This window comes from Motacilla alba, chromosome 11 (genome assembly GCF_015832195.1).
Source record: "Motacilla alba alba isolate MOTALB_02 chromosome 11, Motacilla_alba_V1.0_pri, whole genome shotgun sequence".
In the NCBI taxonomy this organism is placed as follows: Eukaryota; Metazoa; Chordata; class Aves; order Passeriformes; family Motacillidae; genus Motacilla; species Motacilla alba.
The window spans coordinates 14,428,577-14,436,289 of record NC_052026.1 but is presented as its reverse complement, the minus strand read 5'-3'; the positions used below and the strand labels follow the sequence as shown (position 1 = coordinate 14,436,289).

The window sequence follows — 7,713 nt, the reverse complement described above, 5'->3', positions numbered from 1 at the left end:
GGCGCGGCCGCGGGCGGGGCGGGGCCGGGCGGGGCGGGGCCGCGCCGTGAGTCGCCTCCATCTTTCGGCACAAAGGAGCGGCGGCAGCGCCGGGCCGGGGCCGGGCAGGGGCGGAGGGCGCGGGGTCCGCGGCGGCCCCGCTGCGCTCCCGGCGGGGCTGTGCGGAGCTGAGGTGAGGCAGAGCGGACGCGGCCCGGCGGGCGGGTGCCGCGGGGCTGGGGTGGAGCGGGGCGCGCATCGGGGCGAGGGGAAGGGACAGCGCCGGGCTGGGCGCTGGTGGCCCCGTTGGCGGCCGTGAGTCAATGAGTGAAGGCACCGTGCTCGACCCTCCCCGCCCTCCGCTCCCCCAGCGGCCGCCAGCGCGGGTCCCGCTTGGGGCGGGGGCCGGGCCAGCGCAGCCCCCGGCGCCAGGCAGCGGCCCGGGGTCCCGGCGGCTCCGGTGGCTGATGCCGCTGCCCCCCAGGGATCCCCGGCACCCGCGGCTGCCTCGCTGGGGCCATCTGGGGAGGGCAAGCCGGGGTACGAGGCGGGGGCCAAGGTGCAGCCCGCGGGCCGGCTGGGCTCTGGCGAGGCCCCGGAGCTGCGCTGGCGTGTGGAGTTGGGAGCTCGCCGGAGCCAGCGGCGGGAGGTGAATGAACGGGGCTTTGGCGAGCCGCGGCGCTGCTCGGGGCCCGGAGGGGTTGGAACTTCCTAACGGCGCCTCCCGGCTGCGGGGAGAGCTCCCGGGGCTCGTATGACTTGCAAAACACGGGCTCGGCTACGGCGGGTTTGGCGTGCGAGGGGCAGAATGCCGCGGAACCGCGGCGTCGCGGGCTCGGCGTGCCGCTCCGGCAGCGCTCGGCGGCTCGGAGGCACGGCGGGGCTGCTGAGCCCCCGGCTGCTGGCACATCCGTGTGAGCAGTCAGGATCCTGAAAGCTGTTTGGGGCGCGCAGTGTGAGAATGTTTCTCCCCAGCAAGTTTTCTGGCTTTACAGAGGAGATGTGGAGGTGCACATCGTTTACCTGCACGTTTACAAGTGCACTCGTTTACCTGCATCTGTTGTTTCACACTCTTGGGTGGCGGGTTAGGCAGCGGCACCTCTGCTGCGGGTGCGGCAGCCTCTCGGCTCTGCTCTCCCACTTCGGTTCCTATAACGCAGGATTTTTTTTTCACTGCTTGTATCGAGCAGGAGTTTCGCTTTTAAGCCCTTTGATTCTGTCCTCCTGATCGCTGGTTTTTGTCTCGCAGGCCTCCACTGACCCCCTCTTTTTAGGAACTGCTTTTTTTTGATATGTTCTGCTGAGTAGCAGTAGGTGTACCGTCCCTTCTAGGTTCAGTCTTAGTGTAGGTCCCAGGAATGACTGTAGTCACCTTACTTGTCCTTTTCTGTTTTGTTACTGTAAACTCTGATCCCTGAGCCCAGAGTTCATTTTAGTGCTCAGCCAGTGTTTTTCTCACACAATAAATCTTTGGTCCATGGAGAAACACAGACATAAGAGCTGCCTTTTCTCTCCTAAATTAATTCAGCCTGCTCTGTTTTCTGAATGCTGGTGTGTTTGGTAGGTTGTTTTTTTTTTTCATTTTATGTCTGTGTCAGTGTTTGTTTTCTTCAATATAAGAGATTTTTTTTCTACTTAGCACTAGCTTTGCCTCAGGATTTTAGTTTTTCTGTCCTTTGTCTTGCATTGAATGCATGTATTTGTTTTGGCGTTGTTTTCTTTTCTCATGCTGGTCCTCAGCTCAGTTCTGCTTTTCTACTAATTTTCTGTACATCCATCACTGCTATGAGATTATTGTCACGTGGAAATCTACATCCACTTGTTTACTGTGACTTTCCCCTGTTTTCTTCCTGGTATTGAAATTTTCGCTCTTTTCTTGTTAAACTGTACACATTTTTAAACAGTGAATGTTCTCATCACCTTTGAGCCACCTGAAATAGTCCCTTGCATCTCCTCTCCTCTTGGACCCCTGCGTTTGACTGTGGATTTCCAGAGGACTGTTCATTCTCAAAACTTGTCATATTATTTTAAGAGTCTGTGATGCTGTTAAATGTGTTTTTGTTTTGCATTTATCCAAATGCACGGAATTGATCTGTTCTTTGATCTAAATCTGGCCCATTCTTCTGGAAGCGCTTTTGCCTGTGTCTTTGTTCTCTGCCGAAGTCCACTCAGCAAAACAGGCCCTTTCTCCTCCTGGCACCCATTCCTCTGTCCCTCCCTTTAGGACATTGCTGTTATTGCTTTGTGCCCCAATCTCTGCTGTTTGTTCCTATTTATAGGTCTGCTCGAACAGATTGTGAATTTCCTGTGCTGTGTTCTTTTTCAGATGAGTGAAGCACAATTGTAGTTGTGTGATCACTTCTTGTCTCTTCCCTTTTCATCCAGACATTCTCTTGAGGTTCCTGCTAAATGAAAGTTTTCAGTTTCCCCTGTCCATCACTTGAGTAGGAAGCTCCTCCAGGGTATTTCAGTGCTGTGTTTTGCATTCTGCACAACTCTTGTCATAACTCTTTCTGATGCTGATTGTTTATTAGCTTACCCTTGGTTGTTTACCCACTCTTAGATTGCTGATGGAGCTCATCCAGCTTGTCCACACACCTCCCTTATCATCAGTGTGTGTTTGCAGGGAGGTGGGCTTCTTGGTTTCCCCGAGGTCTTTAACTTTCCTTTTTATTTACCTTCAGCCTCCTATACGGGGAGTTTCACTGCAGAGCTTTGTGGTAGCCACTGTGGTGTCCTAGTCTGTGTGTGGCTTCATAATTTGGTGATCACTCAGTGGCTTTCTTGCTCTCTCACTGATACATTATTCTGTGCTTTTCTTAATGTTCTTTTTTTTTTTTTTTCTCTCTTAGAGGGACATGATGGTTTTCTGCTCAGCCCTGCAGTGCTCTCCCTTGGTACATTAGCAGTGTTTTCACATAGAAAGTCTTAGCTTGAAGTGCATTTCATTTGCTGCGAGTCTAATGGTTAGGACTGAAATAGATCACTTAAAATGTTTTGGTTTCCTCCTGTGAAGTAAGACATCCCTCATATTCTGCCCATCAGGTGGAATCAGAGTCAATTCTCAAGCTTTTTGCCTGTTTGTTAAAATTGAGGAATAACAGGAAGATATTTATTCGTGTAAGCAGCAAGTTAGTGATAAAGGCAGTGATTAGTCATAGAACACTCACTGGCCTGTAACTCTTTAGGTTTCTTCATTCAATTTCCCTTTGATATCATTATCTCCCGTACCTGGCAATGTGCTGTGTTTGGAAATGTCCTCAATTGGTCATGTAGCTATGTGCTGATATCCTCACCAAGTGGACCAAGGCTCACCACGTGCACTTTATGCTTTCCCTTTCAACAGAGGCAGCAACTTAAAATGCTGTCAGCTTGTAGCAAATTGAAGGCCAGCTAATGTCATCGTATTTGTCCTGTTCTGCTCCATTATCAATATGTTGTGTTCAGCATTTCAAACTGGGTTTTGTGGGGTTTTTTTTCCTCTATTGAACTGATGATTGCTCAGTAGACTTTGAATTTATTCACTGCTTTAAAGCAGTGCAGGCAGTGATCTTACACTGAGGTTCCTTGTCTTTCAGGTATCTCGTGTGCTTTGTATTGCCTTGTGTCCTGACAATATATTTTATTTTCCTAGCCTGTGTGTGCTCACTGTAAAGCTGGCACAGCAGGGCAGTGCCAGTGCCAGCGTGATCTTTATTTCCTTTTCTATTCTTCATTATATTGCTGAGGTCTAATAAAAGTCAAATGTTCACACATGACTCACGAGCTTGCGTGACTGACCAATGCATCACGATCTCTCTTCAGAAGTGCTTGTAATTACCTGCCCTTGATCTGCCATTACTGTGACAGGCTTGTGCTTCGGAAGCACAGCTCTGCCATGGGAGCTCTGTGTGCTTGGTGGGCTTTGCCTGTGCAGCAGGGATACTGGGCAGTGCAAAGTCTGGCATGAGGTGCTGCTCCTTGGTTTTTAATGCATGCTTATTAGATGGAGTTCAGTGAGTTACCATGATCAGTAACAAGAAATCCATCTTTTTCCTAATAAATCTCTCCCCCCAGGGAAATAGTGGTTCCTGAGCATATGAAACACAACTGTTATTATTTTTCTCCCTTTCTAAGGCTTTTTTCCCCCCATAGAAAATGCCTCCCTTTTGCTCTAAGTGTCTGAATATCTTGGTGTTTTGTTAGGTGGGAGAAGGAGGAGTATCGAGGACTTTTTGATCTGAAGTGTTGGCATTGGTTTTTGGATTTCTGGCTTCAGTGCATGTGCACAAAGTGGTGCAATTACAGCTTGAATCAGAGTTTAGGGAGCAGCTGGTGAACTACAAGCCAGGAGGCTGCACCATTCAGGTGTACCTTACACCTTCCTGCAGACAGTGGGACATGCTAGAAAGTCATCCTGAAAAAGGAAAACCCAGCAACCTGCTGATGCTCTTTTTTTTTTTCTCTAAAGGCAAAGGCTGTCTCTAAAGGCTTTCTCTAAAGGCTGTCTGGCATGGAGCAGGCTTAGAATTGTTCTCCCTGCTTTTAAAAACACCCAGCTAATGGTGAGTCCAAGAATGGTGTGCGTTTGCACTCAAGCTCTGGTTAATGTATGAGTCCTGAAATAAAAGATTGAAAAAAAAATTAACAATAGGTGAGTTATTCTCTCTTTAGAGCATTACCCCTTTGTAACATTTAGTGAAGTGGTGTTTACATGTAATTATCAAAACAATTTAATCTTAATTCTCCTGAAATTCCTCAGAAAGTTATTTAGCAGAAGCCCCAGGTGGCTGAGACTTTGTGTTCCTGGTACTGTTACAGGATTTTGAAAGCCTCTTAAATAGTTTTTGTGCTTTCTGCCTTTTTCGACTAAACTGGGTGCACAGTCTTGTTTAAGCCATATTCAGACTGCCTTGTGAGACACGTGCTCATCATCCTCCCACTTCCTAACCCACCTGCACGTGTCCGAGCCATCTCTCAGGCCTCTTTCCCCCCTTGGCCACAGCACATTGAGCAACTTCCTCTGGCTTTCTTGGTACTGGCAGGGGCCCTAAAACACTGTAAGGAAATACCACAGCTCAGTGGTTGGAGCAGGACACCTGTGAGACCTGGCAGGGGCACTTGTCACAAGCAGGCTCTCTCCTGCAGTGTGCTTTGCTGGCAGACTGGTGGCAGGGCAGAAAGGAAAGGTCCTGAAGGCAGAACCTGAAGAGACAGATGGGGAGAAACGAAGCTGAGTTCTTGTGTGGGTGGGTTTTTTGTTGTTTTAGGTTCTGTGATGAAGTACTGGAATGGGTGCCCAGGGAGGTGGTGGAATCACCATCCCTGGATGTGTTTAAAAAAAGACTGGATGTGGCACTGGGTGCCAGGGTTTAGTTGAGGTGCTGGGGCTGGGTTGGACTTGATGATCTTGAAGGTCTCTTCCAACCTGGTGATTCTGTGATCCTGTGAAATTGGTGAGATAAGGGGGTTTCAGTGACCTGCCCAGAGCTGTGTTTCAGGTTCTGTATTCTTCAGCTCTGGAAGCTGCAGGTCATTCAGGAATTGTGCTTTCCAAGAGTGCTTCCGAGGCAGGTTTGCTAACCTAGTGACCTACATATTGTGTTGGACTCAAATGACAGTCTCTTGAGCAGCTGTCACTGTATCCACTCACAGGAGGAAAGGGAATTTGAAGGGCATTTCCTGCTCTGTCAGTACAGTCCTGACCTTTGTCTAGCAAAGAGCAGCCAGCTTTCTGTGGCTGGCAGGGAGGGCCACAAAGGTGGCCCTCAACTCTGGCCACTGAAAGATCAGGCCATCCTCTGATGCTGCTTCAGTTATCAAGACATGGAACTTTCTTCAGCCTGGTTCCAGACATTGTCTGCTCACCAAGGCAGTTGTCAGACAGCTGATAATGCAGGCTTCCAGCTGAGGCACTGCTGAGTTTTTCAGCGATGTTACAGAAATTTTACACTGAAAACAGTTTGTGGGCATGTGAATTTTACTTGTTTGTAATAGCTTAGTCATGCCACATAGCTGGGCTAAGTTCTGGGTCTACAGCAGGAGACTGTTCTGCCTTCTACAGAGTAGTTCTGCACCCAGTGTTCCTCTGAAAACAAGCCCAGCTCTGAGATGGAAGAAATAAAAGCACTAAGATTATTTTAGACAAAAAACAGACAAACTCTGAGTTGCCACTCTTTTGGCTCACTTATGTGAAGCTGGTGGTTTGCTGACAAGAATCTGCCCCTGCTTCCAGCAGTCCCTCCTTGAAGCATCTTCCTGGTGCCCACAGTGTGATGCCTTGGATGCCCTGTGCTAGCCCTATTTCTAGTTCCCAGGGCAGGGCTGTGCTGGGACTGAGCTGCTCAGTCTCTTTACTTGCCCCTCAAAATACTTTTGTGGTTTAGATTTTGTTCATGCACAAGGTTCTTTAAGTATTGCAAGGACTTGGTCTCCACATGACTGAAGAGAACTCTTTCACTGGTTTCTTGATACTGATATAGATAAAGCCTTATCCTTTCTGGAATGGACTGCTGTCAATTTTACTAGACAAAGGGGTTTTTTTATAAGTTTGTGGGGTTTTTTTTGAGGAGGGGGAGTGGGATTTCTTTGCCATTCTATACCTCTGCTTGGTATCCAAAGAGTCACCTTCCTTCCAGCATTGTCCGTTCTGGAATTTCTTGTGGATTTTTTGGGAGAGTTTTGGGCTTTTTTTGGTAGAGTTTTTTATGTAATATTGAATTCTGATATCATGAATGCTTTTGTCAGAATTGTATTGTTGATAACGCCTTTAACTTTCTGGGCAGCAAGGAAGATTAACTTGAATTAATTGAAAGAGTTATTTATAAGCTTCCAAATGACTGTCTGTGCCAAAACTTAATAGGGTATAGCTAATCGATTTTATTTCATGTGCTTGTATCCCTGCAGTTTATAGGATTAGTGTTCCTTGCCATCTACAGGCCATTATCTTTATCTCCCTGCCACTTCTGAAGCAGTGCATTCTACTCTGCTCCTCGGGCAACTGCTGAGCTTGTTCAGCTCTGCCCGGCCACGTCACCCTGCTGGAGGCACCTCTTGTTCAACTTCACCGTGCTGTCAGATACCACTATCTTTTTAAAAGATCATTATCTCAGAAGTGCTTTCATCTACCTCAAAGCATAACTTAAGCTCAGTGTCTGATAAGAAATTTAACAATCCATCTGTGGCTCGGGGAGCTGAGAAGCAGGAAGCGTGATCGATACCAGCCTTGGTTTAGACATTGAGGTTTTCTGTAGTACAAAGGACAGTTCCACCTAACTGACTGAGATGACAAATGATGACCTCTGAGATGGGGAAGCTCAAAAGGTGGTAAATGCTTCAGTTTCTCCTTCAGAAAGAAAGCTGAACAGCCTGATGGCTGGCATGTCCTGAGCACAAGTGTCTCTGTATTCAGAGGTAAGGGAAAAACTGTGCAGGGAGGAATCCCTACCAGGCCTGCTCTGGTGATGCTCATTTAAGTGAGAAAGTGAAGTTCACTTTAAATCTGTGTTGCAATTTTAGTGTTCCTGTACCAGCTTAAAAAAGGAGTTTAAAGGAAGTGAAAAGACCAAGTAGTGCAATGTGCAAGTGACTTTAAAATCTGACTTTCACAGTGAGCCTACAGAAAAAGAAACTACTGTGGTGGTAGTTACTGTCTGCTTCTTTCTGCTTCACCTCGAGTCAAACAAGAGATCAGATCCTCCAGCTCTGTGTGTGTGACAAAGATGAATTACCTAGAGAAGACATCAGGGTTAAAGC

The 7,713-nt window shown here is 47.9% G+C and overlaps 1 protein-coding gene across 2 annotated transcripts in view; it reads left to right on the top strand.

The window, feature by feature from the left end:
• Positions 1-37: 37 nt before the first annotated feature.
• RSPRY1 (ring finger and SPRY domain containing 1) overlaps positions 38-7,713 on the top strand; it is a 36,405-nt gene continuing 28,729 nt past the window's right edge. Inside the window, exons 1-2 of one of the 2 annotated variants that reach the window (XM_038148235.1) lie at positions 107-172; positions 4,430-4,523. The gene's annotated coding sequence lies outside the window, so the exon portion shown is untranslated. Of the gene's footprint in view, positions 173-4,429; positions 4,524-7,713 lie in introns of both variants that reach the window. The other variant, XM_038148234.1, reaches the window with a different exon arrangement.